Genomic DNA, 5000 nt, shown 5'->3' on the forward strand with positions numbered 1-5000 from the left:
GGAGAGCGGGACGGCTTGGTCTCTGGTGCCGGGCAGGATGAACCCTTGCCCGGGCGCGACGGGGAACCTCCGCCCGCTGCCCGGCTCCGCTGGGGAACCGGAGCGGCGCTCTTGGCCTTGCGGGCCTGCGGTGAGCCTTCGCCGGCTACCGCTTTGCGCCGCTCCCCGTCGCCGGGTACCGGAGCGGCGCTCTTCTCTCCCCGGGCTTCTGGTGACTCTTGCCGGATGCCGAGAGCCTCCAAGTCCCGCCGGCGGGGACCGGAGCGGCGCGCTCGGCTCGCCCGGCCAGGGTGAGCCTCCGCCGGCTACAGCCTAGCGCCGCTCCCCGGCGGCGGGTACCGGAGCGGCGCTCTTCTCTCCCCGGGCCTCTGGTGACTCCCGCCGGATGCCAAGAGCCTCCAAGTCCCGCCGGCGGGTACCGGAGCGGCGCTCTTCTCCCCCCGGGCCTCTGGTGACTCCCGCCGGATGCCAAGAGCCTCCAAGTCCCGCCGGCGGGGACCGGAGCGGCGCTCTTCTCTCCCCGGGCTTCTGGTGACTCCTGCCGGATGCCAAGAGCCTCCAAGTCCCGCCGGCGGGGACCGGAGCGGCGCTCTTCTCTCCCCGGGCTTCTGGTGACTCCCGCCGGATGCCAAGAGCCTCCAAGTCCCGCCGGCGGGGACCGGAGAGGCGCGCTAGGCTTGGCCGCCTAGGTTGAGCCTCCGCCGCCTACCGCCAAGCGCCGCTCCCCGGCGGCGGGTACCGGAGCGGCGCTCTTCTCTCCCCGGGCCTCTGGTGACTCCCGCCGGATGCCAAGAGCCTCCAAGTCCCGCCGGCGGGTACCGGAGAGGCGCGCTCGGCTTGCCCGCCTAGGGTGAGCCTCCGCCGGCTACCGCCAAGCGCCGCTCCCCGGCGGCGGGTACCGGAGCGGCGCTCTTCTCTCCCCGGGCCTCTGGTGACTCCCGCCGGATGCCAAGAGCCTCCAAGTCCCGCCGGCGGGTACCGGAGCGGCGCTCTTCTCTCCCCGGGCCTCTGGTGACTCCCGCCGGATGCCAAGAGCCTCCAAGTCCCGCCGGCGGGGACCGGAGCGGCGCTCTTCTCTCCCCGGGCTTCTGGTGACTCCTGCCGGATGCCAAGAGCCTCCAAGACCCGCCGGCGGGGACCGGAGCGGCGCTCTTCTCTCCCCGGGCTTCTGGTGACTCCTGCCGGATGCCAAGAGCCTCCAAGTCCCGCCGGCGGGGACCGGAGCGGCGCTCTTCTCTCCCCGGGCTTCTGGTGACTCCTGCCGGATGCCAAGAGCCTCCAAGTCCCGCCGGCGGGGACCGGAGAGGCGCGCTAGGCTTGGCCGCCTAGGTTGAGCCTCCGCCGCCTACCGCCAAGCGCCGCTCCCCGTCGCCGGGTACCGGAGCGGCGCTCTTCTCTCCCCGGGCCTCTGGTGACTCCCGCCGGATGCCAAGAGCCTCCAAGTCCCGCCGGCGGGGACCGGAGCGGCGCTCTCCTCTCCCCGGGCTTCTGGTGACTCTTGCCGGATGCCGAGAGCCTCCAAGTCCCGCCGGCGGGGACCGGAGCGGCGCGCTCGGCTCGCCCGGCCAGGGTGAGCCTCCGCCGGCTACAGCCTAGCGCCGCTCCCCGGCTGCGGGTACCGGAGCGGCGCTCTTCTCTCCCCGGGCCTCTGGTGACTCCCGCCGGATGCCAAGAGCCTCCAAGTCCCGCCGGCGGGGACCGGAGCGGCGCTCTTCTCCCCCCGGGCCTCTGGTGACTCCCGCCGGATGCCAAGAGCCTCCAAGAGCCGGCGGCGGGTACCGGAGCGGCGCTCTTCTCTCCCCGGGCTTCTGGTGGCTCCCGCCGGATGCCAAGAGCCTCCAAGTCCCGCCGGCGGGTACCGGAGAGGCGCGCTCGGCTTGCCCGCCTAGGGTGAGCCTCCGCCGGCTACCGCCAAGCGCCGCTCCCCGGCGGCGGGTACCGGAGCGGCGCTCTTCTCTCCACGGGCCTCTGGTGACTCCCGCCGGATGCCAAGAGCCTCCAAGTCCCGCCGGCGGGTACCGGAGCGGCGCTCTTCTCCCCCCGGGCCTCTGGTGACTCCAGCCGGATGCCAAGAGCCTCCAAGTCCCGCCGGCGGGGACCGGAGCGGCGCTCTTCTCTCCCCGGGCTTCTGGTGACTCCTGCCGGATGCCAAGAGCCTCCAAGACCCGCCGGCGGGGACCGGAGCGGCGCTCTTCTCTCCCCGGGCTTCTGGTGACTCCTGCCGGATGCCAAGAGCCTCCAAGTCCCGCCGGCGGGGACCGGAGCGGCGCTCTTCTCTCCCCGGGCTTCTGGTGACTCCCGCCGGATGCCAAGAGCCTCCAAGTCCCGCCGGCGGGGACCGGAGAGGCGCGCTAGGCTTGGCCGCCTAGGTTGAGCCTCCGCCGCCTACCGCCAAGCGTCGCTCCCCGTCGCCGGGTACCGGAGCGGCGCTCTTCTCTCCCCGGGCCTCTGGTGACTCCCGCCGGATGCCAAGAGCCTCCAAGTCCCGCCGGCGGGGACCGGAGCGGCGCTCTCCTCTCCCCGGGCTTCTGGTGACTCTTGCCGGATGCCGAGAGCCTCCAAGTCCCGCCGGCGGGGACCGGAGCGGCGCGCTCGGCTCGCCCGGCCAGGGTGAGCCTCCGCCGGCTACAGCCTAGCGCCGCTCCCCGGCTGCGGGTACCGGAGCGGCGCTCTTCTCTCCCCGGGCCTCTGGTGACTCCCGCCGGATGCCAAGAGCCTCCAAGTCCCGCCGGCGGGGACCGGAGCGGCGCTCTTCTCCCCCCGGGCCTCTGGTGACTCCCGCCGGATGCCAAGAGCCTCCAAGAGCCGGCGGCGGGTACCGGAGCGGCGCTCTTCTCTCCCCGGGCTTCTGGTGGCTCCCGCCGGATGCCAAGAGCCTCCAAGTCCCGCCGGCGGGTACCGGAGAGGCGCGCTCGGCTTGCCCGCCTAGGGTGAGCCTCCGCCGGCTACCGCCAAGCGCCGCTCCCCGGCGGCGGGTACCGGAGCGGCGCTCTTCTCTCCCCGGGCCTCTGGTGACTCCCGCCGGATGCCAAGAGCCTCCAAGTCCCGCCGGCGGGGACCGGAGCGGCGCTCTTCTCTCCCCGGGCTTCTGGTGACTCCTGCCGGATGCCAAGAGCCTCCAAGACCCGCCGGCGGGGACCGGAGCGGCGCTCTTCTCCCCCCGGGCTTCTGGTGACTCCCGCCGGATGCCAAGAGCCTCCAAGTCCCGCCGGCGGGGACCGGAGCGGCGCTCTTCTCTCCCCGGGCTTCTGGTGACTCCCGCCGGATGCCAAGAGCCTCCAAGTCCCGCCGGCGGGGACCGGAGCGGCGCTCTTCTCTCCCCGGGCTTCTGGTGACTCCCGCCGGATGCCAAGAGCCTCCAAGTCCCGCCGGCGGGGACCGGAGCGGCGCTCTTCTCTCCCCGGGCTTCTGGTGACTCCCGCCGGATGCCAAGAGCCTCCAAGTCCCGGCGGCGGGGACCGGAGCGGCGCTCTTCTCTCCCCGGGCTTCTGGTGACTCCCGCCGGATGCCAAGAGCCTCCTAGTCCCGCCGGCGGGGACCGGAGCGGCGCTCTTCTCTCCCCGGGCTTCTGGTGACTCCCGCCGGATGCCAACAGCCTCCAAGTCCCGCCGGCGGGGACCGGAGCGGCGCTCTTCTCTCCCCGGGCTTCTGGTGACTCCCGCCGGATGCCAAGAGCCTCCAAGTCCCGCCGGCGGGGACCGGAGCGGGCGCGCTCGGCATGCCCGGCCGCGGTGAGCCTCCGCCGGCTACCGCATGCCGCCGCTCCCCGCTGGATGGTACCGGAGCGGCGCTTTTTTGTGTCCGGGCTCGTGGAGGCTCCAGACGGCTGCCCCTGCACTCACAGTCCCGCCGGCGGGGACCGGAGCGGGCGCGCTCGGCGTGCCCGGCCGTGGTGAGCCTCCGCCGGCTACCGCATAGCGCCGCGCCCCGCTGAAACCTACCGGAGCGGCGCTCTTCTCTCCCCGGGCTTAGGAGCACCCTAGCCCGCATCCAAGGGCTTCCAGGGACCGCTGGGGAGAACCGGGACGGACCCGGACTCGTATCCGTCTTTGGTGCACCCTCGCCCGCATCCAAGGGCGTCCAGGGACCGCTGGGGAGAACCGGGACGGACACTGAATTGTATCCGACTTTGATGCACCCTCGCCCGCATCCAAGGGCGTCCAGGGACCGCTGGGGAGAACCGGACCGGACCCGGACTCGTAACCGACTTTGGTGCACCCTAGCCCGCATCCAAGGGCATTATGGAACCGCTGGGGAGAACCGGACCGGACCCGGACTTGTATCCGACTTTGGTGCACCCTGGCCCGCATCCAAGGGCCTCCAGGGACCGCTAGGGAGAACCGGACAAGACCCGGACTTGTATCCGACTTTGGTGCACCCTGGCCCGCATCCAAGGGCCTCCAGGGACCGCTATGGAGAACCGGACCGGACCCGGACTCGTATCCGACTTTGGTGCACCCTCGCCCGCATCCGAGGGCGTCCAGGGACCGCTGGGGAGAACCGGGACGGACACTGACTCGTACCCGACTTTAGTGCACCCTCGCCCGCATCCAAGGGCGTCCAGGGACCGCTGGGGAGAACCGGGACGGACACTGACTCGTACCCGACTTTGGTGCACCCTCGCCCGCATCCAAGGGCGTCCAGGGACCGCTGGGGAGAACCGGGACGGACACTGACTCGTACCCGACTTTGGTGCACCCTCGCCCGCATCCGAGGGCGTCCAGGGACCGCTGGGGAGAACCGGGACGGACCCGGACTCGTATCCGACTTTTAATGCACCTTAGCCCGCATCCGATGGCCTCCGAGGACCGCCGGGGGGGACGCCCGTCCCTTAGAGTAGGGCTGGCGGTGGCGGAAACGAGGTCTGGCGTCGAGTGTCACCGCCCCCGTTTTAGCGGGACGTCGCCGGAATGTGGCCGGGCTCCTGGAACTCCGGCCCGGGTAAAGCGTTCAAATCCGACCTCATCCCGGTTCTCTGACCGGGAGCTCCTCGAGGCTTT

Source organism: Dendropsophus ebraccatus, unplaced genomic scaffold (assembly GCF_027789765.1).
Source record: "Dendropsophus ebraccatus isolate aDenEbr1 unplaced genomic scaffold, aDenEbr1.pat pat_scaffold_757_ctg1, whole genome shotgun sequence".
Classification (NCBI taxonomy): Eukaryota; Metazoa; Chordata; class Amphibia; order Anura; family Hylidae; genus Dendropsophus; species Dendropsophus ebraccatus.